General features: G+C 41.1%; 1 pseudogene across 1 annotated transcript; it reads left to right on the forward strand.

Annotated features, from left to right (window-relative positions):
- The first annotated feature begins 1,424 nt into the window (after window positions 1-1,424).
- Window positions 1,425-8,382, forward strand: LOC149067871 (mitochondrial-processing peptidase subunit beta pseudogene; annotated as a pseudogene). The gene is made up of 2 exons (XR_016195288.1): window positions 1,425-1,544; window positions 6,821-8,382. The product of XR_016195288.1 is annotated as a mitochondrial-processing peptidase subunit beta pseudogene (transcript).
- The last annotated feature ends 16,521 nt before the right edge of the window (window positions 8,383-24,903 follow it).

Here is a 24,903-nt window from a genome sequence, read left to right on the forward strand (position 1 = left end):
ATAAGTTCTTTTCAATGGATGAAAGCCGCAGACGACAAGATTCTCTTCTCTGACCATATTTCCCCATCGGAATCCCTTATTCGTATTTGGTTATAAAGATCATGAAGTATATTCTACCCTTGATTTTTTTTACTAAAGCCGGATTATCCAAGGAAAAGGCTTTCTGCGGTGCGTGCAGCGTGAAATCGCTGATTGGTTAAAAATCGGAAATTGCAAGTTTTTTTTTTTACCAATCAGCGATTTTACGCTGCGCACTCTGTAGAAACCTGCTCCTAGGAAAACTCGGCTTAAGAATTAAAATTTACGTAGAGAGGCTTTGAGGCATTCTAAAAAGGGTCGGGGCCACGTGGTCACGTTTTCGCAATCTGACTATATATCTTTACGAAAAATACGAGACATAAACTGACCATATTTCCTCGAAAGAAATACGGGAATTAGGATTCCAAATACGGGACATTGCCAATTATTGCCAAAACTGAACAAAGTTGCCAAATATTGCTGAAATTACGGGGAAAACAATATGGCGGGAAATGACGCATCACTGAAAATTGCAGTGGGTTAAAATGAATTCCACAGCATAAAACGTTCACCAAGACATATGTGGGAGATTAATATTCTTATTTACAGTTATAATTAGGGTGACCATACGTCCCGTATTTCCCGGGACAGTCCCGGTATTTTCTGTATTTTTGGTCGTCCCGACTTTTTCGCAAAAGTGTCCCGGTTTTTCCCGTATTTTACACAACGCTTACTTGAATTTTTATTTTTTATTGAAGTCAAAGATTGAAATTATTTTTCAACTAATAAACTATATTATGATAATTATAACTATAAATGAGAATATTTACCTCCCACATTTGTCTTGGTGAACGTTGTTTTCGTGAAATTCATTTTAATCCTCTGCAATTTGCAGTAACGCTTCATTTCCCGCCATTGTGATTTTACCGTAATTTTAACAATATTTGGCAACTTTGCCCAGTTTTGGCGTCATTTTTGGCGATAATTGGCGATGTCCCGTATTTTCCCGTATTTGGAATCCCGATGTCCCGTATTTCTCTCGAGGAAATATGGTCAGCCTAGTTATAATTGTCATAATACAATTTATGAGCTGAAAAATAATTTCAATCTTTGACTCAATAAAGGTTCAAAAAATTCAAGTAGGCTTCAAGTAAAAAAAAATTAAAAAAACGGGAAACTTTTGCCAAAAAGTCGGGACGACCAGAAAAATAAGAAATACCAGGACTGTCCCGGGAAAAACGGACCATATGGTGACTTTAGTTCAAACGAGATATCTCTACAAAACCCCCCCCCCCCCCAATAGCCAAAATACGGGACGTATGGTCACTGCGTGTATTGATGTCGTGTTTTAGTCGTAACTTTACGACTTGAATCGTATCTTACATCAAAAAGTGACAGACGATACACAAGGACAACATCATAGCATATTTTGCGCCGCACCGCTCATGTGGGTTTCCCAAAACCTAAAAACTTGAGCCATATCTCAAAGGGTCAATACCGACGGGCATAAAGTTCTTCGTATATCGGTAATGATTTGTTTGTTTATGTAATAATATATTTGATTATAAACTTAATAATAATAATAAATTTTTAATTATAGATAATCCATTTTAAAAATAATTCGTTGTTTTTGGTTTGAATTAGCTTGATACATTAAAAAAAAACTTGAACGGGATCATCACCTCTTGTATTTATCTATGAAAAAAATACAATCTGTGTGTGTTTGTACATATTTAATTGAATATTCGGTAATTTTTTCTTGATAGTGTATGAGGCGGACCCGATATTATCCCAGGGGCCCCAGAAATTCGAGCAACATGCATTTATTGATTAAGAACCAAAGATCTTTGATTCCAGTTGGAGGGGGGGGGGGGGGGACACTATCCTCCCCATAATTCCGGCTTTTCTCAGGTCTCCCCTCATGCCATAGTCGGGCCTTTGTGTTCGCGTATAATCAAAATAACATGCTGCTGTTATTCCTCAACTTGATGTATGGGGGGAAAGGGCAGTGCCGTAACTAGGTAGGTGCACCAGCATTGGGTCTACTTGGAAGCGGGAGGGAGCTAACTGAACCATTCCAGGCCCAAGAAGGAGCATAAATGCAAATTCTTGCACAGGAATGGCTGGTTATGGTGTTGTTTTACTAGGGCCGTCTTAAGAGTATCATGGGTCCCTGGACCAAGTGGTTTTTTTACAGACTTTACCTGGTAAATCCTAGAAAATTTCAACCTGATCTCATTTTTGTGAGGCCCCCGGGCTGTGCCCTAGTGGACCCATGCGTTAAGACGGCACTGTGTATTACTCCTGTACTGTCACAGTAATGATTTCCCCCCTTCTGTATTTAAATCAAGTTTCACTTTCGCTCAGGTATCTTCTACCTGCTTCTCCTGAGCACAGCAGTGCTCTACGGATCTTGATCCATGTCTATCATGGAAACCGTCATGTTTGAGAGAACTACAGAACATTATGTTGGTTTTTCGAACTTGATTGCGTCAAATTTTATGTTTTTGAATATGGGCCTTTTTTTTTCTCCCTTCCACCACCCCTGTCCAGCCAGACTTGAAGTACAATATTGATATTGTGGGGCCCATTCCAGGGAGGAGGGGGGGGGGGTGTGTGAAAATGTTGTTTAACTACCCTTATGGGTACCAGGACCTCAGATTGCAACCATAGTCATAACATAGGGGAAATAAAAAAAATTTTTTTTGCCGCTCGCCTGTTTTTTTTTTCATCCTTCTCTAAAGGCACAGCAATAATCCAATTGAGCTATCTGAAAAAAAAAATCCTTACGGCATGCCATCATGTGCTTTAATACACATCCATAATAATTCCTAAACCACTTTATAAATCGGAAGAATCCACACAAATTTCAATGAACAGTACACAGATACTACAATGCAACGTGGCATTTGAAGCAGCTAAACCTTGGTCCAACAGAAGCAGTTTAACAGAGTCAATAGTGGGGGAGATAAATCGAGGCTGAAACACGACTGTGAGCAAAGTTCGACAATGCAAAAGTGCAGAAAACGTTTAGTCCAAACGCTAACATACGTGCACGCAAATAATAGGGAACACAGTAAAATTGCAACAGTTTTTTTTTTTTTTTCAAACCGAGCACAACTCAGGTCTATCGCCATAGGCAATTTACTACCTAGTGAGTTGTGCCGGAAGTGTAAGTGGGTGTACTTAACAGTCTGAGTGCGTATCTAGTGTTGTGTATGATTTTTCAGTGCTGCCATCTATATCTCAGAAGTGAAGTGAGTGAATATTTGTACTGTTGCTCTCTGTGGCGAGACTTTTTAATGGGGAGATCGGCTCGCATTTGCGCCTCGAAGTTGGGAACCACAGAAAACCAACTTCAGCCGACCACCACAGTGGCGACGGTGGGGCTCGAACCCGGATCCTCTCAATGCGAGTCCGTCACTATGACCACTCGACCACCACAGCGGCAAATTGCAACAGCTATAACCATATGTGTGATTTTACGTTTATTTTATCATGACCCCTTACCCCCAAATATAAATAACTAAGAAAATAAGAAATGCTGCAGCTTACTCAATACAAATGTATTGTAATATATATATATATATATATATATATATATATAGGGCCCCGTTCCACAAGCTGTTATTATTGTTCACTTGGTGTGACTGAACCACATTTGGATTAAATCAGAAAGGAAATGCAATTTTTTTTATAACACCTCCCACATTAATATTACTTCACTGAGCAAGTTTAAAGCCCTAGCAGACAAAGAAGACAGTGTAATTCAATTGGAGCGGGCAAGTACAGAGAAAATAAATGTTTCCAAGATGTCGCATGCGACTTCCTGAATTGTATCTAAAGTGCATGCCACCTGTGAAAGCGGGTAAATGGACAAAAGAATGACCTAAAAACCGAGGGACAAGATCAGCGAGCAACTACAGATTAACCTAGAGAGAGTGAGTACGTAAGTGTCTAAAAGAGTGTCCATAGGTGCCAATGCATCAATTTACCCGTTAGTCTTCAGATTTTTCAGCGTTATTAAAATCTTCCGGTTGGAAATCAGATTCTTCCGATTTTTCTTATGTTCATAGAAAAATCCCTAAAAGTCCTCAAATTGAGCTTTATTTGAATGGAAAATCCCTAAAGAAAATACTCTTCCGGTCCTTGCAATTTCAGGATGACCCCGTTTTCTCAGGAAAAATATGGGGAATTAGGATTTCATGTGAGGAAAATCGGTAATTATCATCAAATATGATGTAAGCGAAGTGGGTAATTATTGCTAAAAAATTGGTACAGGAATTAATGTGCCCCGGAAAAATGAATTTTTATATGGTCACCGTTGCAATTTCAAAAAAAATCCCTGCCCCCCCCCCCCCGTCCTTTTATTTGTTTTACATGTTTTCTTTGATGCAGAATGTGTCATCACAGGATAAACTACAGATTTTTCTAGCCTGTGAATTGGCACCCATGAGTATCTAATAAACATGGGGGAGGGTATTTACGTGAGTGTGGAGCACCGAGAATGCGAGTGAGTGCAAGCTTGGATCCACCGGGGAAGGGAGGTAATCATTCCCTTCCAAGAGCCCAAATAATATTGGGGTAAATTTGTTTGTCCTGTAAAATATCGGATGATCTGATGCACCTAAATAAGTCACTTCTCTGACACATCACGCTCGATCCGTCTGCCTTTGTTTGTTTTGAATATGAAGGTATGTCTCCATTCCATCCGCAGCTGAACTGAAGGTGTCTGCCTTCGCTCGTAGTATGCAACATATCGCCCCTTTGGTTATACGTTCAATTCATTGTAATGTCATCACTAACCTCCCTAGTGATTCCCTGGTGGAGGATCCGGTTATGTCATAGGATTCATTAATTATTTAGTGTATAATGATTAAAAAAGATTGGATGAAAGTCCGCGGATGTCTTCCAACCGTGAGACAAAGTATTTAAATAAATATATATTTTCATCACATATGTAATGACATAGTGAAATAATGTATCATTACGAATGAAATAATTCATGAATCCGATGACAACCAGATCCTCTCTCGGGAATCACTAGTGTTAGTCACTAGGGAGTTAGTGTGGCATGACAATGAATCAAATGTATAGCCTAATGGGCGATATTTTACACATTCACAGCTGAGAAGTCAGCCTCCACTCCATTTGTAGCTGAGGATGTCTGCCTTTTCTATATTCGCAGCTGAAGATGCCTGCCTCTGCTTCATTTGCAGCTGAAGATGTCTGCCTTTGCTCCATTCTAATTTAAGAGTGCCTACCTCTGCATCATTCACAGCCATGGTCCCCACAATTGTGGGGGGGCTGAGAGGGCCTGGGATTATTCTCTTTTTTTTTTCACGCTATGAATTCATGAAGGGGCCTGTGAAAGTCTGATCTAGGGGCCCTGCCCCAGGATGTGGGAGCCATGTTCACAGCTGAGATTTGTCTTTGCTCAGGCATGGATGACGGGGAGGGGGGGGGGAATGAATGATTCCCCCTCCTAAGAGCTAAATAATATGGGAAAGTTTGTCTGTCCCATAAAATACAGGATGATTCACCGAATTTATGCAATTCGCCCCTTCCGGATACTTCGTCCGGGATCTGCATCTGGGTGAGTAAGACAGTGTATGTGAATGCTATCGCTTTTTCAGTTTTTTTTATAGAATGGCAGTAAAAACTTGAACAATGCTATTGCATTAATTTTTTTTGTGTGTGAAGCTTGGTGATTCCCGAGTGGAAAATAAGCTGCAAGATTCTGGAGACCCTCAGAGATTAAGATATGGACCCTACACCGATGAAGGATTGGTGCAACCTCTTTAAAGATGGCAGTGCATCAATAGGGAGTGTAACACTTTCTGGTAGGCCCCCCAACTTACATCATTATTGGCCAAGTGGGGACTCTGGTGATGCAGGATTATCGTATCCGATCAGAGAACTTGCATACGAGGCGGGCGTCAGCATCTGATTTCTTCATGCTATTTTTACTGAGGATTTGGTCTTTGAGAGATGCAAAGTCATACTAAAACCATCTTCTCTGACTCCAGCGGCTCGTGGTTCATCACGAGTGGCATTTCATCAGTTCATTGCGATGCATCTCACATTATTAAGTTCATCAAAGCCATTGGTTTTCACGACAAATTATCATTTTTACATTCTACATCATTGTTTTTTTGTTTTTATCATACATACTTTCATTTTTCTGGCATTCACGAGAAAAAATGTCATCTTATTTTTTAAGTTAGTCATTTGTTTTGGCGTAATTTGACCATATTGGCCCTTGCGGCGAAAGCAAATTAAAATCCAATCGAATGTTCTTCCTCAGCATGATTCGTTATCTGGTTGTCTGTACTGTTGCTAATCATCTTTGTGTGTGTGTGAGCTTGTTGCTCCACCTACTTGGGCAAAAATGATCATTTGTGCTGGGCCTCAAATTCAAGCAATTTATGTTAGTTTTTAGGTCACTCTTTTGTTTACTCTCCACCTATGGGCGGAGATAGACTTGGGAGTTTCAGGGGCACGATGATGTTGATGTCAATTAATCTATACATATATGCATTAGATCAGTCGAATCCACCTTTGCCCCCCCCCCATATCTCCGCTTGTAAATGCTCTAGGTCACTATTTTGGTCATTCTTGCACATTCTCTGTCACTATTTTGGTCATTCACTTGCCCTCAATAATGCCTAACCTGCCTAGGGCACCTTTTCTATTCGAAGTTGCGCCCTACCACCCAGTGGTGGGTTTTTGAACTGAGGCTATCTGTTGATTTTTGTATTTTTTACTGAAGAAAAATACTGTTACCACCTTCTTTTTTCAGGATTTTTTCATTAGACCATACGACACGCACGCAATGGCCGCTGCTGTTCGGTTCTCGAGGCTCTCGGGCTTGAGGAGGAACGCGTTGAAGTTAGGCGGCGCCTCGGTCCGGTCGTACCACCAGTCGCCGAGCAAGTACATGGAGGCCGTCAAGAACCTCTCCGAGACGACCGTCACCGAGCTACCGAACGGCCTTAGGGTCGCCACCGAGTTCTCGGACTCGCCGATCGCCAACGTCGGGCTCTGGATCGAGGCCGGCAGCCGCTACGAACAGAGCTCCCTGAATGGTGCCGCCAACTTCTTCGAGCACCTCGTCTTCAGGGGCTCCAAGAACCGGTCCCGGCGCGATCTGGAGACCGAGATCACCCGGCTCGGCGCCGAGCTGCACGCCTCCACGGGTCGCGAGGAGACCGTCTTCTACGCCAAGTGTCTGCCTGGCGACGTCGCGACTTGCGTCGACGTTCTCGCCGACGCCGTCCGGAATCCCGGGATCGACGCTTCGGACGTCGAGGAGCAGAGGAAGGTCATATTGTCCGAGCTGGACGCCGTCGCCACCGACCCGAGGCAGGTGACGTTCGACTATCTGCACCTGACGGCCTACCAGGGCACGCAGTTGGAGAACTCGGTGTTCGGTCCCAGCGAGAACGTCGAGAAAATGACTGCGGACGACATCAAGTCGTACGTCGACGCCAACTTCACTGCGCCCAGGATGGTGCTCGTCGGCACCGGGAACGTCAAGCACGACGAGGTCGTCCGTTTGGCCGAGAAGCATCTCAGCGGCGACGTAGCGTCATCCGGATCGGCCGTTGCCGCCAAGACGTGTCGCTTCACCGGCAGCGACGTCCGCTACCGCGACGACTGGATGCCGTTCGCCCACGCGGCCGTCGCCGTCGACACCTGCGGCTACACGAACCCCGACGTCTACCCTCTGATGCTGGCGAAGACCCACATCGGCAGCTGGGACAAGACCGCCGGCTGCAGCGCCAACACCAGCAACAAGCTAGTCGAGCACGTCTACAAGGGCAAAGGGTGCCACAGCTTCGACGCCTTCCACCTGCTGTACAGGGACACCGGGCTGTGGGGCTGCTACTTCGTGATGGACGGGATGTCGCTCGATGACTTCGTCTACAACCTCCAGGACGAGTGGATGAGGCTCTGCGTCGCCGTCACCGACGCCGACCTGGTGAGGGCGAAGGCCAGGCTTAGGAACGACATGTCCTTCTGCCTGGAGGACGGGTCTCGGTCTCTCGCCGACGTCGGCAGGGAGATCCACTGTTTTAACGCCCGCGTACCGATGGCCGAGGCCGTCGACAAGATAGAGTCGGTGACGCTGAATCAGCTGAAGGACGTCTGTTCGAAGTACATCTACGACCGGTGCCCCGCCGTCGCGTCCGTCGGCCCCGTCGAGGCGATGCCCGATTACAACCGCGTCAGATCCGGTATGTACTGGTTACGCTACTGAATGTAATTTGTTTTTTATTGTATTGTATATTTTTTGGATGTATAAGATATAGTGTATAGGCTATAAATGGCTTCTTCAATTAAATTGGCGATGTTTGTGAATTTGTAGATTTTCTCAGCTTCGTTCAAATGTGAGTTTTCCAAACTGCATTCATGCTGGTGGAGTCAACAAGTCGGAAATGCCCCGAGAAATACGGGACGCATGGTCACACTACCACCATATATTAGTCTGAGAAAATATGGTCTTTGATATTCGCGTAACTTCAGCTGCGACATGTTTTTAACGTCTCTCAAAACAATGCTACGTCCCGAAGAAAATTTTATTATCTAAAATACGTGATCGCCAGAAAAAATTGCCAAACACATTCAAAGTCGCCGGTTATCGCTTTTGTCGGGGAGTAAAGGGCGGTCGTCCACTGGAAGCGACGGCAAGCTACACGAGCGGCAACAGCCGACATTAAGTCAGAACGACAAATAGCGTTTGACGTCGTCCCAGTGGAAGCGACCTTTATCAACATCATCTACCGCAGAAGACCCCCCGCGACGTAACTTTCAAACCGAGCACAGTGAGGTCTATCACAATCTATTGGTGGTTTTCTGCCGGAAATCTAATTGTGTGTGTAGTGTTGTTTGATTCTTCAGTGCTACTACTAAACCACACATGCACCTCGTCCATATTCCTCTGTGGAACCTCTAACGAATTGGTACATGTAGGAATGTGGGTGAACCTTCTGTGAAGTTTGTTTCTGTGTAATGCTTGTTATATGTTGCGCTGCCATCTGCAGTCAATTTTTTAAACTGAGTTGTTTCTTCAACTCGTGGAGCGTGAAGTGTGATAAATGAATAATTATAACGTTGTAGGCCTGTTGCTCTCTGCGGCGAGACTTCTTGCCGGGGAGATCGGCTCGAAGTTGGGGACCGCAGAAAACCAACTTCAGCCGACCACCACTGTGGCGACGGTGGATGGTGAAGTGACGTAACTGAAGGTCATGTAGCCATTGGGTATAGTAGGCCGACGCACGCGCCATCATTTACCGTTTTTTGTAGTATATCCAATGGCTGTAAATGAGATCACCTTCAGTGACGTCAGGAGCTACGCGCGGAAGCCTTCTGCCATAGATGGTGTTGGCCTCACACGCTATTGAATTTGTGGAAATAGCACTCCTTGATCTTGAGAAAATATTAAAAACTAAAATTTGAGAAAATGTATTTAGTCCATACTTAATGGGAGACACCTGGCAACAAACTCGGCGTTCTTGTTGTAAAAAGAAAATAGGTAATTATATTAAATCGATTACTGACCATCAACGGCAAGTATTAAATTTTGAGTTTTCATGCTCACGCGGGTAAGGAGGGAGACGTGGCGTGGGAAAAGTAAACGAACATACTGCGCATGCGCAGATAATACAAGACGCGTATATTCCCAATCCAGGCGAAGTCATCGCGATTCCTCGCTCGTCTGCCGATGTCGCTGAAGATCGTTTGCAGTGGATGACGTCCTCTTACTTTCTGTGCATTGGGATCAGTCTTGTGAATACGGACAACTGCGTGCGACTGCTTTATCGCTTCCTGTGGACGACCGGCCTAAAGGACACAAGAAAATCGCATTTCACGTAAGTCCAACATGACAAATTTTTTTAATTTTGTGACACTGTATTTTCACGCTCGAAACTGGTACAGGGTGATTTCTCTGTACTGGGCATAAATAGGGGTTTACAACAATAAATGAAAGAAATAATTTCAGTATCCAATGATGAGATAATTCCAGCATTAATGAAAGGTTGCCGCTGTGGTGGTCGAGTGATCATAGTGACGGACTCGCGTCGCTAGGACCCGAAACCGACCGTGACCCTCCGCTCTGTCCCCATAGGGATATAAGCTGGTCACCCAGAGGGTTTGGACCATGGTGGAAGAGCGATCCGGAGCACTAAGCACCGAAAGACCACCATCGGGCAAGACAAAGTTGGGGTTACATGGGCAGGTGCATACGCACGTCGCCAGCAGTCCTCGAAGGGGGCCCGCGAATATCTATAGGCACATTATATATATACAAATATATAAACACTCGTACATGTAATATATATAAGACAGGCGACGTTGTCCATTGACAGCAACGGGAATCAAGGAACTTCATTGTCTATCAGAAGTGGCGCACAAAGACACCGTGAGACAACCCCAAAATATCTCATCTCATGTCAGAGGATCATAGTCTGATGAAGGGTTGTCATCACCTTGTGAGGTAACTGAAACATTTGTATTTTGGCATTGTTTCGTGACTGTGATTTTGTCTTCGTTTGAAATCGTGTATCTAATTAAGGCGCTTAATTCTTTCGATTCTGGAGTGTTTTCTCAGTAACTTGTAGCTTCCAGGTAGTGTAATTCTGTGGCGGCGTAGAGCCAAAATGAAAGTCCTTGGTATACTCGCATGCTGTAGCATAGTGAAAGACGATTCCCTCCTCTCCACATTTACACATGCTTGAAAACCTACTCTTATGAAAACGATGAAGATAGGAGGGGAAGGGCCCATGCTCTGAAAAAAAAAAACCAAAATAGCCTCTCTAGACCAGCCATAACTAGAGCATTTAACTTGTGGAAGAACTTCATAGATCTTGCAACCTGTTTTCGTGTCATTTGACCATCGTGATTGCCGTTTCTGTAACAGATCATTTCGCAACTTCTTCATCGCCCATGACTTCGGAAGAAGGATAGAGAAATCTGTTCCTGGTCTTTCGGTCGCTCTTTTGGCTAACCGATCAGCTGCTTCGGTAGTATTCCCAGTATTTCCACTATGCGCTTTGATCCACGAGATATGTCTATTTGGCAGAAATAGGTCTCTAATCTTTCTCTAGCCATCGTATGGCGTGATAGGGGATCTAGAACCGCAGGTAACGAAGAAAGTGAATCAGAAAGAATGTGTTTCTTTCTTGCTGGCGCTTGCCTGTTGAGTAGCTGTGAGCAGCGCAAACAACTCTGCCTGGAATACCGTATTTAGATCGTTGAGTTTATTGCTCCAGTTACTTATCTCCAAGTCATCCTGAATGGTAACCATGGCCGAAGCCACTCCATGCTCAGTCTTGGAGCCATCAGTGTAGATCTTATATTTAGTCTGTGGGTGCATTTCTCCTGTTAGGTGAATGCGGCATTTCTCCACGGCTTGTGAAGGATGCTGGGACCATCCTGTCATTTTCCTTTCCATCTGGGCGTAGGAAAGTGTCTCGCCGTTTCCCAGCGTAACAGGAGTTTTGAGACGGGTAAGGAGGCTGAATTTAGCTTCACGTTCTACCAAGAGACTGAGTGGAGGCAATCCCAGTATGACTTGGAGTGCATTTGTGGGCGTAGTTGAGTAGGCCTTAGATAGATAGATAGCAGATATCCTCTCTGAATTGAGTTAACGCGCTTCTGTATTGATACGGTAGCATTGGCTCCCCATATGACAGCTCCATACACCAGAATACGTTGTGCGACAGTGATGTAAAGAGTCCTGCGCATTTCTCCTAGTGTCGATTCCCCAATTCCTGCCTGCTATGCAGCGAAGCCTCGTGAGTAGCTGATTGGATCTTGTGTTCAGCTCTGTGACATGGTCTTTTCAGTCCAATTTGTCGTTAAAATGGATGCCCAGAATTTTAATTTTGTGGACTCTCTTGATGAAGTTGTTTGACGAACGAATTTGTGGCGGACGTTTCCCTTTAGGGGAGACCCATAGAAAGTTTGTTTTGTTGGTGGCTAATTTAAGGCCGTTCTCAGTTAGCCAAGACGCTGGAGGCGTTTTTACCAACTCCCTCCACCGTGGGGCCCGAGACCAATACGATAATGTCATCCGCATAGGCCTGGAACCGCACGTTATTTGGCCACTTGAGCTATGTTAAGTATATTCCAATACAGTGGGCCGGAGCAGGATCCCTGAGGGAAACCTTGAGTTAGTTATTTCAACACTGCTCCACTGCCAGTAACTATTGAAACCGTACTGTTAGAAAGGATGTCTTCAGCTATTTTCCTTAGCTGGGAGGAAATTTGAGTCTCATTTAATCTGCTGCGGATAACAGGATATTTAACAATCGAAAGCCCCTTGAACGTCAAGAGGTATGATTGCCATGTCATGCTTTTTCTTTTTCAGTGTATTAATTTCTTGCTGAATGGCAACCAGAGCGTGTTGAATGGAAACACCGTGTCTGAAACCAAATTGGCGGTCATTGATCCAGTTAACTTTGTCTAGCTCAAATACAATTCGTTGTGAAGTTATCTTTTCAAATATTTTTCCTACAGTTAACGGGAGATGTTATAGGCCTATATGACTCAGGTAGGCTTGGATTTTTATCTTTTTTCAAAAACAGTAATACTTTACTGTTTTTGAAGTGTGTAGAAAAAAACAAGTAGGAAACATCGGTTGTACATTACGTACAAAAATTCTGGAAACGTCCTGTTGATTCTTTTGGTGGTCAGGCTATTGGTGATCATGTCTATTCCGGGCCCTTTTTTGTCATTTAGATGATTAATGACTCTTTTGATTTCGCTAGCAGTAATTTCAGGTTCAACAAAACAAATACACTCGCAGTCAGCTGTCTGAGAAGACTGATCTATTTCATTCCCTCCATCAGGGAAAATGAAAGTAATTGTTGTGCTTGTACGCGTTGGCTGTCATTGTCTGGGTTATATGAGAATATTTGAGGCCTTGAAGACCTTGCCAAATGGATTAGTAGAAGTCTTACAAAATTGTTTCAACGCTTGGTGTTTGGTCTTTTTGATAAGCTTATTATGCAGAGCCGTTTGATGGAAAATTTCTTCCAATACGTTCTTCTATATATTATATTTTATACGTTTTTCTATACATAATATATTCGTCCAATACCTCTATTCTGATCGGTGGCCGTGTAGAATTTTCGCTTACTAGACCGTAGAGCTTTTCTCGACACCTCCAGTTGTTTGTTCCACCAGGGTGCAGTTTCTTTGGTGGTTGTGGTTATTTTGAGCCACCTGTTGCCTATTGATGATATTAAATGAAACGAATTCGAAATAGAGTTGTCTAGCTCTTCTCTATTTCTCGCATGATGTAAGTCCCTAATGATATCGGGCGTTTGTGTACCGAGTGTTTGAAGGAAATTTCTAACTCTTTCAGAGTTTGAATACTTGGCGATGGTTTGTAATTTAGCTTTTTCGTTCAGAGTTAGGTGTATATAGAAGTGGGGGCTCGAGCTGTCTTCATCAGAAATTCTCCAGTGGGTTCTCCGAAAGATGTCTACATCGTTCGTTAGCCTGACGTCAGGGCTGCCCGAAGTATCCTCCCAACTATAGGTGCAACTGCCATCTTTGAGAAGTGAAAGATGTTGAGCCCTGAGTAGATCTAAAAGTTAGCGGCCCCTGCTGACGATGTCCTTGTAACCCCAGTGTATATGGTGAGCATTCATATCGGCACCAATGATTGAAGTTTTGCCGGTTGTTTGGGAGATAATATTGAGTTCAGTGATAGTGTCTTCTATTTTTTGGTATGGGGAGGCGTAAGCTGATGTCAGAACTAGCTCTTTATTTGTCAAACAAATTTTTACGGATACACTGTTTCTAAAATGTCAGGAAATTTGATGCAATTATTCTGTTATTCGGAATTATTTTAGCTGCTTTACAATTATGCGAATTAAGTTTCATCCACATACCAGGAATGCCCTTAAGCATTCCTCTATGCTGCCACGGTTCCTGGATTAAGAGGCTATATCTATTTTTTTCTCAGAAATATGTGGTACACCATTGTATAAGTGGCAGTTTCACTCCTGTTCAAGTTAATCTGAAGTATTTTAAGACTTGTGGACATTAGTACTATTATAGACTAGAATACATAAGTTGTGTCACCCTTTGCCGATAAATAGTATTTTAATTTGAAATTATTTCCAACAGCGACACTGATGACCTTAGCCGCTAATGAGTCGGCGCGTTTCACTACTATGTCGTATTCCATTTGTTCTAAGAAGTCATTTAAGATGATTTCTTGATTGATGTAATCTTCACAGAATTTCAAATGCAGAAGGGTAACTGTTTATATTCTCCAATGCATCAGCATATGAGACCGTCTTTAGATAGGGGAGTACAGTGCCATTTGTCAGCTGACGTTTAGGTATCATCCTACCTACAATTTTTGACGATGCATGGAATCTTATTGTGCCGCGGCCAAAAGCTGAAGGCCAAATTCTTGGTCGTTTCCTGCTGGTTTGACGGACGTCAAAGGATCCTTGATATTGTTGTGTCGCTCTTCGACCCTGTTTCACTGAAATAGGTCGTGGCAGATGATCATCTGGAATTAGGCCAGGTTTTCGTCAATAAGGTGAGCGAAATGAGTAAAAGGTGTCTTTTTTCGGTTCACCATTAATTGTCGATATAATTTTAATGCGCAAGTAAAATAACAAACTCACTGACTCTTCAAGTAAATATGGAAATTCTCGAAATTTTCAGTTCGTTTTCTGAGACTCTTTCCCAAAAACCTCAGTCTTGGCATCTTTGCCGAAATTCGTTTAATTTCCGGCCTATTTTCCGAAATTCGGTGAATTTTCTGTTTATTTTATGAAATTCTGGGAATTTTCGGCTTATTTTACGAAATTCTAGAACTTTTATGCATATTTTCCAAAATTCAGGAAATTTCCGGCTTATTTTACGAAATTCTAGGAATTTCCTGCTGATTTTCCGAAATTTTTGGAATTTTCTGCTTATTTTTCCAAATTCTAGGAATTTTCGGTAGATTTTCCGAAATTCTAAATTTTCTGAATATTTTCCCTAATTCTGAGAATTTTCCGAAATTCTGGGAATTTCCTGCTTATTTTCTGAAATTCTCGGAATTCTCTGCATATTTCCTAAATTCTGGTAATTTCGTAGATTTTTCCGAAATTCTAGGAATTTTCTGCATACTTTATCAAATTCTGGGAATTTTCTAGATATTTCCGAAATTCTGGGAATTTCCAACTCAGTTTCCGTAATTCTGGGAATTTTCTGCAAATTGTCCGAAATTCTGGTAATTTCCGGCATGTTTTCTGAAATTCTAGGAATTTTCTAGATATTTTCCGAATTTCCCTCATTGAATCATCCCATATTTTAACGGTACAAATGTTTCAGACCTAATTCGGCTCTTGGGAAGAATGTGTGTGTGTGATCATATTCTCCTGTCTGGATTTGCGCCTGACCCGCACATCCAGATCAGATCAATTTTTATTTATATTCATTAAAGTTCAGTTTTGAATCCATTCAATAAGTAGAAAGTTTTATGAACGTCGGTGAAAGAATCCATAGACACGCATCATGTATAATATAAACATTTACTACACACAGGGGTTCAAGAGTTGCGCCAAACTGCGCCGAAACGGTTCTCTTGCTACACGGTGCGCCATGGCGCCGAATCTCTGCGCATTTGCGCCAATTCTTGTTTGTGGTTCGTGGAGGTACCGCTAATGCACTGTTATACGTCAAATACCCTTAATTTAGGAAAAAGAAATATGAAAATTTTGATCACGGGACGCGTTCTTTCCGAGACACGGAAAAAGATGCGGGGGGCGGGAGAAACTTCATTTTTTTTCACTTCCCACCATCTACCACAATCACGTTATCTCGTGACCTTGGAAAGTAGTTATACTACCTTGAAGTATTAAGTCCTGTACTGTTATTGGTATAACCGGCGGGCTATCAAAGTCCTTGAATGAATATGCCAAATTTTCCGATTTCGGAGACCGTTTTTTCTCCTGCTGGTTATAGGTTATATACTGAAAATAACAGTAATTTCGCTGCTGCACACTGGCGTTCAAAGACGGCATACATCGAAAAGAGGATTGATTTACTCGTTTAAATTACCGAAATTTTTCTGAGATCTTTGGGAAAAAATAGGATCTGTAAAAACTCCAGCTAATATATTCATAGTTTTGTCATCTAGCCACTATGAGGTCTTGTGGTTATCGTCGGCGGTTGCCGATCGTAACAATTTCACATCGCGAAAAACCGGATTGGGTGAACAGGGCCGGCTCGAGGGAAAAAATTTTCTACCCATGCAGAACCTTTTTTTTGACGCTACGGACCACGTTTTTTTGGTCGACAAACCTTTTTCCACCCTTTCAACTCCATTGGGCACCCCTCCTTGAGCGGCGCCCAATATGGCCGCACGGTCCGCCACTTCATTGGTGGGGGAGGGGCATGCTCTTAACAATAGTCAGAGGAAGGAGTTTGTACTAGGAGCATGTGCTCATTTTACATAACTTCTGTGAGATACCTTTTTTATATTAATGTCCTACCTTTCCAAAACATGTTGTTGGAGAGAATGAAATGTTTGCACCCTTTCTTGCTTTTTGCACTCCCTCTCGTGCATTGCTGGGATGGTACATTACTCCCTCACGTATTGCTGGAATGTTGCTTAATATTGTATCACCAACAGAACTATTGATTATGTGTGATGAATGGGTTGCACTACAATGCAAATAATTACAAGAAGTGAAATCAGTTCAGAGAATAGAGAGATAGATATTGGGCAGACATATTCAAACTTCGTAACTTTGAAAGCAGCCCAAAGTTCAAAATTTTGCCAGTTTTGGGGAAGGCTTTTTTATCTTCAGCATATGGTGACGCAGACAGTGAAAGAGAGTTCATTGTTAACAAATAAAGAAAGTCTGTTTGAACATTGAAAAATCTGTCCATCCAATGCTTTAATGGAATAAGACATACAAAATCTTATGTTCAAGGGCATAAAAAATTGGAAAAAAATTGTCATTGAGATACTGTACTTCTCAAAGCGACTCGTGATTCGTAATCTATTAACATGCTATTTTAGGTTGAGAAATTGTTTAAGTAAATAAGGTATTTATATTTTTCTCGTTTTCTGCATTTTGCTTTTAAATTTAATAATTCCTTTAAATTCTGTGAGAAGCCAATTTTTCACGGAAACTCTTATTATATTCTGCACGCACTTTTTTTGCTATATCAGGATGAATAAGATTTTGGTGTTCAAGCTGCAGAAATTCTTGCTGTGTAGGTTTTCAGTATGCATGTTGCTTAATTTGAAAAGAGTCTAATAATTTTTATTCATCATTTCACTAATGTATGTTTTATTAGTGACAGATAAGATAATTCAGAAAAATTTTTAATCAATTTTAATTTGTGAAGGAAATTTATTTAGAATTATTTGTTTCAACCATTTTTAGCAAAACTATGGGCATTTCACAGAAAAATTACTCCTTATATCGCAGATATAGTTCGTGTTTAGTTCTGCTCCATTTTCAAAATTTCTGCTCCGAAAATGAAATTTGCTGCTCCAAAATGGATGAGGGGCACTTGCACCCCTGTACACATAATAAAGTAAAGCGGGATTAACAAAGATACAAACGTGCGTACGGTATGACGGACAAATAGCAACTGACAAATAGTCCACATTACCGCGTGAGGGCGCTGAGCTCAATACGGAAATTGCATTCCATAACATCAACACTCCCCATGAATGTAAATTTCGATTGCTTACAAAAAATTATAATTCAGAAACATTACGTTCACCAAGCAATTTCAGACAATTTACATGTTTACATTGTGAGAGACTTTTGGTGAAAATATCACCTCCCATCTCAGTCGTCGGCACATATTCTAATGATATAATATTTTCATTTAAAGCATCTCCAACAAAATGATGTCGAATATCAATATGTTTAGTACGACTATGGTACACAGAGTTTTCAGCTAATTTTATGGAACTACGATTATCAACAAATATTTTAGTTTCACATATATCATGAATTCCTAACTCTGAAATAGAATTATAGAATAAAATAACAGGATTACAATCAGCCATGTTAAAACGATCTAAATGGCTTCCTCAACACCTTCTGTGAGTGCCATGTATTCTGCTTCAGTTGAACTTAAAGCAACAGTCTTTTGCTTACGGGATTCCCATGAAATTACAGTTCCGCTTAGTACAAAACAATATCCAGTATAAGATTTACAATCATTATTATCATTTCCCCAATCTGCATCTGTATAACCATATAAATAACCATTGCAACATTCAAAAATTAAGCCATAAGTAATTGTTTTCTTCAAATATCTCAATACACGTTTTGCAGCAATACAGTGAGAATTATTAAAACATGTTAAATATTGACTTTGGTTATTGACGGCGTGAGCAATATCTGGTCTAGTACAAACAGCTAAATACATCGAAGCCCCAACTAATTCTCTGTAGGGAAAATCAATTTCTTCATTACCATCAGACTTTTTGAGCTTTGTGCTAATGTCTATTGGAGTTGAAACAGGATTACAATCAGCCATGTTAAAACGATCTAAAAGATCTCTAATATAACCAGATTGACTCCTTGAAATTTTTCCATTTTTCTGATTGAACTCCACACCAAGACAATGTTTGACTAGTCCCATGTATTTAACAGATAATTCTCTTTTCAAATGCTCATTCAATTCAAAAATTGTATCCCAATCTTGAGAAAATACCAGAATATCATCCACATATACAGTTAAAATAGTTAACTTACCTTTACGTGACATAAAATATACACAAGGATCTGTAACAGTATTATCAAAACCAAAACATTTCAAAATTTGATCAAGTTTCAAGAACCAGCGTCGCCCAGACTGTTTCAAACCATATAATGTTTTGACCAATTTACATACTTTGTTACCACTTGATAATTCGTTCAACATATTTTTAGCTTTCGCAACTAAATCGTGATCCTTTTCAGCATGAACAATATCACGTAATATGTCACTCAAATATTTAGGACATTCCATAAAAATAATATCTTCAAGAGTACCATTTAGACATGCAGTTGTAATATCAAAATGATGCACATTTACATTCATTTTTACAGCTAGACCCATTAACAATCTGATAGAGCTTTGGCGAGCAACAGGTGCAAACGTTTCGCCAAAATCTACACCAGGTTTTTGATTAAAACCTTGAGCAACTAGCCTATAGTCCGTTTGCAGTGGAGAGGAAGCTACGAGGGAACCGCATCACTCGTTGCTATGACAACGAAAGCCTCTTAACCAATGTATCGATGCGCGGCCTCGGTAAGGTATGGCTGATTCTCGCCAATCTCACAGAAAACGTAATGCTTGTAGGAAAAAATTGCACAGTCAGTAACAATTAGTTAATCAAAAAAAAAAAAACCCCATCGTCGATACTTTCAGAAATTAAAGTGCGGTTTTTGAAATAATTTTTTTTGATTGAAAAGTATCTTAAAATCTAGAAAAATAATAATCCTATATCAGCGTGTCACTCACTCTTCATTGATGTGCCGTAAGTAATTAAAAAAATTTAAGTAACGTTAAAAATGTCGATAAACGTAGTAATATTTCTCTGCAATATGTCACTTCCCTCTGCTGAAATTCATTCATGAAAAAAAAAAAAAAAATGCTACACAATAATACGAAAGCAACGTGTAATTTTAAAATACTATACATTAACCATGGCTGTCAAAAAAGTCGGGGATTTTGATTTTTCTTTTTCAATTTATATGGAAAAAATAAACGTTAAATAAAATTTTTGAAGCCAATGGAAATAATAAATGATTTTTTACGGTTTCCCAATCTATGGAATCCTCACTTGAAGTTGTAGAACTATAGGATTCTCTATTTATTATTAATTGTTGTTGTTGCTCCAACATGTCTTCCATCAGGCCATCTACAATCCAAAATTCCTCTTCTTTTTCAATAACGTGCTTGATGCATTGTTGCCAAAGAGAAGAGGAAATTTCTTCCAAGGCTTGATGAACGAGATTTTTCACATCTTTTAATTTGAAAGTGGTATTTTTTTTTTTTTTTTGCCACCTTCCCTTTCACTTGACTCCATATCAATTCTATGGGGTTGAGCTCACAGTGATAAGGAGGAAGACGGAGAATCTCGTGACCCGCAGCTTTCGCTATATTATCGACACGATAGCAATCAAACCGGGACTTCACTTGCTGCACTATTCCTAATAGTTCCAGTTTTAACATGTCAGGCTGAAAAGATATGCATTTAGATGTTAGCCAACCCTGAATCTTGGCTTTCCTCCATGACTGGGTGGGAACTTTCTCACACTTCACAGAATGGTAAGGGGCGTTGTCCATCACTATCACACTGTTCGGCTTCAGTTTTGGAATTAACGACGTTGTGAACCACCGTTCAAAATGCTCACCATCCATTTCTTCGTGGTAGTCTGCAGACTTCCCTACGAAGACATCAGCAGCGCCTACAACAAAACCATCATTACTTCCAGCGTGGATGACGATGACACGACCACCTTTTCCGGATGGCGCAGCAAGTCCAGTGGAAAGATTCTTGCGTTTTGCGTCTGACGCACTTGCGACCGACGTGTCCTGCCATACTTTGCTAGCTGTGTGACCAGCATTAACCCACGTTTCATCCACGTAATAAATATTTCTGTTGGGCTCTTTACGAAACTGCTTAATCGACCGTAAATATTTTCTCCTCCACAAAATGATGTCCTTTCTTTCTATGAGAGAGGATTTTTTTAATCTCTTTTTATACTCAAAACCCAAATCTTTTAGCAACCTATACAATGTTGCTCGGCTTACATGTTTTGCGAATATTTCCTCATCAGCATTTAGTTCGAATAATAATTTATCCAATGTAGGAATTTCATTCCGGCGGAAGTAGTTACGAATTTTTCTCCTGATGCACGAGAGAGTGAAATCATCATAACGATTTAAACGCTTTCGCTTACCGATTGCTGAAGGTCTTTTTTTTCCGGGGGTAGACTGGTCATCTTCCGACGTTTTCTTTATGGCATAAATTGACCTATGTGACACGCCTGTGAGTTTCGATACTCTACTCACTATGGATGTTGTCGTCCATTCTGGATTTTCTTCCATAACAGTTGAGTATACGTGAAGAATGTTTTTCCTTGCAGTTGATTGTAGAGGTTTTCCTTGACGGCTGGTAGACGGCTCTGAAAAAAATGTCGCAATTTTTTCAATAGTTTCACTGAACGTTTAGCGTGTCTACCTCCGTGAAAAGAAAGATACAACTGTCACAGAAGGAAAAAAATGCACCGCAAGCCTAAAAGCATTGTGGGTCTCTCTCCCTTGCTTATTTATATTATCTGGAGAGACACTGGAGGGGCATCTGGAGAAACAGATAGCCCTCTGCTGTGGGGGAGAAGTCGGCGTGGGTGAGAGACATTACTTATCTCAACACCCTCCGTTATCGGCTGTTGGAATTCCGAAACCGCCCCTATCCTATGAACACGGCAAGAAATAGATACTAATTTTAAAAAAAGGGGGGAACCTGGAACCGTGACCTACACCCATAAAGAGAGACTCTCGCAACGGTATCGGCGTTGTCGTGAAAGAGGGACACTTCCTATAATCTATGAGTGAATATCTGAATTCATTGAAGCTATTTTCGGGAGAAAAAAAACCTGATTGAATATTCGTCTGGGTGTGTACATGAGAAACTACATGAAAAACTGAATGAAAAATTTTATCTATTGGAAAATTCAACAAAATCACGATATAAAATATATATATAATTGTGCTACGAAAAAAAGCACGACAGTGATATTGGCGAGGAAAATTTCTTGGAAATCGCGCCAAATTGTTGTTGCGCTTGCCATGGATTCTTGATAATGGTAACCAATATTTTTTCTAATTTAAAAATTTTAAACGAATATACATTGGTTCAAAACGGTATTTTTTCATTATCTTTTTCGAAATCATAAAAAAATTTGAAATATGCTATATAAATGATCATCATAAACCTCCGATGTATAGGAACTATATTTTGCGGCGAAGGTATACACTCTCTACCTTTCTCTTCACTGCAAAGTTAACCTGAAACAAACTATAGCTTTTCTACGATTTAAAGATCCATCAGCATTATACTTATTTGATAACACAAATCTACTACCAATTATATTACAGTTCTCAGGTCGATCAACTATTACCCATGTATCATTTTTTAAAATACACTTCAGTTCTTCAGCTAATGCATTTTTCCATTCTCTTGAGTTTGAAGAAGATAGCGCTGAGTCAATGGGTATCTCGGCTGTTTGAGCAGTATCACAATCCACTGTTTGATACTGCTTCCGACGGCGTCCTCTTGAACCGGTATGAATCATCTTCGGTCGTCCTCTGCCATGCCTCGTTGAACTGCTGGTCACAGTCTTGTCAGCACTCGTATCTCCATTGACATCTTCAGATTCTTCGCAAACACCATCATCGGGGTTGACCTGGATTAGCGGTACTTCAATTTCACCATTTTCGGATTCTAACTGATTTTGGGGTTCGAAGTCTTCGAATCGCTCACCAGCGATGTCTGTAAAAGTCTCCAAAAACTTGACACTTCTAGATATTTCCATTCATTTTTCATCAGTTAGCCAAATACGAAAAGCCTTTGATTCTTCAGAGTATCCAACGAATACACCTGGTTTCACACGAGCTTCAAATTTATCCCTACTTTTATTATTATTCCAAATATATGCTTTGCAGCCGAATACTTTGAAATAGCTCACATTAGGAATTCGGCCATTCCAAATTTCAAATGGCGTCTTGTAATCAATAGTACTTGAAGGACATCTGTTTCTGATATAATTTGCCGTTAATATGGCTTCAGCCCAAAAAGAAGTAGGCAACTTCGATTGAATCAAAGAACATCGAGCCATGTCTAACAGCGTGCGATTTTTCCTCTCAGAAACTCCATTTTGCTCAGGAGTATTTTTAACACTTAATCTCCTAGTAATTCCTTCACTCTTCAAATAATTATTGAATTCCTCACTTAAATATTCACTGCCGTTATCTGATTGCAGCACCTTAATTTTACAACCAGTTTTCTTTTCCGTCAATGCTTTAACCGATTTGAAAGCAGCAAGCGCCTCGCTTTTGTGTTTCAAAAATCTAACCTCACACCAACGTGAATGATCGTCAATGAAAGTTATGAAATAAGCTTTACCTTCAGATTGTGTTCGCATAGGACCACAAATATCCGAATGAACGATCCCAAGCTTCTCTGAACATCTCACGGCACGATTCGGAAACGATGCTCGGCTCAGCTTTCCTTCAATGCAGGTTTCACACACAAAATCGTCCGGAAAATTCACGTTGACCAAACCACTGACTGACCGCCGATTCACAGCCCTCTCGATATCACGAACATTTAGATGACCCATTCTTTCATGCCATCTCGCGGGATCCACTTTCCCTTTGGTTCGCGTGTCGAAAGATTCACTTGCTGTAGTTGCCATTTCACTACTCTGCAGGAAATACAAGTGCCCAATTCTGTCAGCGATGATAGCCGTCTAATATGGAATGCTAGTTCCAAAACGCGTTTCTCCTTGCTGAAAGTCACAGTAAAGTTCTTGGCACAAACTTTAGCCACAGACATCAAATTCGTACGCAGGTCGGGAACATAAAATGCGCTTTCCATATATGCCTCGCCATCACGACCGTTGATTTTTGTCTTGATATCCACCTTGCCTTTTCCAAGTACTTGAGTATGTCCACTATCCGCTAGCTTCACGTTGCTTATCGTCGAAGTTTCCAAATTGCTAAATTTCTTCTGATCCTTGCACATATGACTCGACCAGCCACTATCCAAACACCATATATCAGTTTCAATAGAGCCTACCGTATTAGTTTCCAATTTATCTGTCATCAGACCCACTGCCGGTTTCGATAGCTCTTTCTTTTTATCATTATTCAAATAACACTCCGAAATTTTATGGCCTACCTTGTTACACCGGAAGCACCGAAACTGCTTTCTTTTCGCGAACGATTTCTTCTTGGCATGTACCGAAAAAGCACCATCACTTCGACGTTGATTGCTAACACCACGTGCAGCGAACTCTTTGGAAATTTTTATCCGTAACGCGTCTGGTTTCGGAATGTCGTCTCGTGATTCGATTGCACAACGAAAGTTCTCGAAGCTCTCCGGAAGACTATACAACAGCATGATAGTCAGCAAATCGTCGTCGATGTGTATGTCCAGTTCCTCGAGTCGATCAACAACATCAAAAAAGTTCCGCAGATGGTCTTGAACATCTGATTCTGGTTTCATTTTTAGATGTAGTAACGACTTCAGAAGAGTTGCTTTACGAACAGGACCTTTCGACTGATAAATGTCCTCGAGCTTCTGCCATATTTCCTTTGCGGTTTCACATTTCTTTACTTGTTTCAACTCCGACGGCTGAATTGAAAGAATAATGTCCGCTTTCGCCTTATCGTCACCATTTTCCCATCTTGAGAGTTCTGTTCCCTCAGTAGGTCGTTCACCCGTGACGTATGTCCATTCGTTGTTTTTCACTAGTAAAGCTTTTATCTGTATACGCCATGTTTCGTAATTTCTTTTTCCTAGTGTTTCGATCTTCCCGAATGTAACTGCCGCCATCTCTTTCGTCACCACCTTGTTTCTTATCTCAAAAACGAATCCTCGCTTTCACCAAGGTGTATGGGTGTGTGCCTGGTGCCCATAACCTGTGAACATCGGTGAAAGAATCCATAGACACGCATTATGTATAATATAAACATTTACTACACATAATAAAGTAAAGCGGGATTATAACAAAGATACAAACGTGCGTACGGTATGACGGACAAATAGCAACTGACGTAGTCCACATAGGCCACACTGGCTTGTAAACAATCCTCCGAGATGTAGTAGGTGACTTT

This window comes from Pholcus phalangioides, unplaced genomic scaffold (assembly GCF_987345545.1).
Source record: "Pholcus phalangioides strain wild (caught in Gottingen) unplaced genomic scaffold, Ppha-v1.0 ptg000028l_1, whole genome shotgun sequence".
Lineage (NCBI taxonomy): Eukaryota > Metazoa > Arthropoda > Arachnida > Araneae > Pholcidae > Pholcus > Pholcus phalangioides.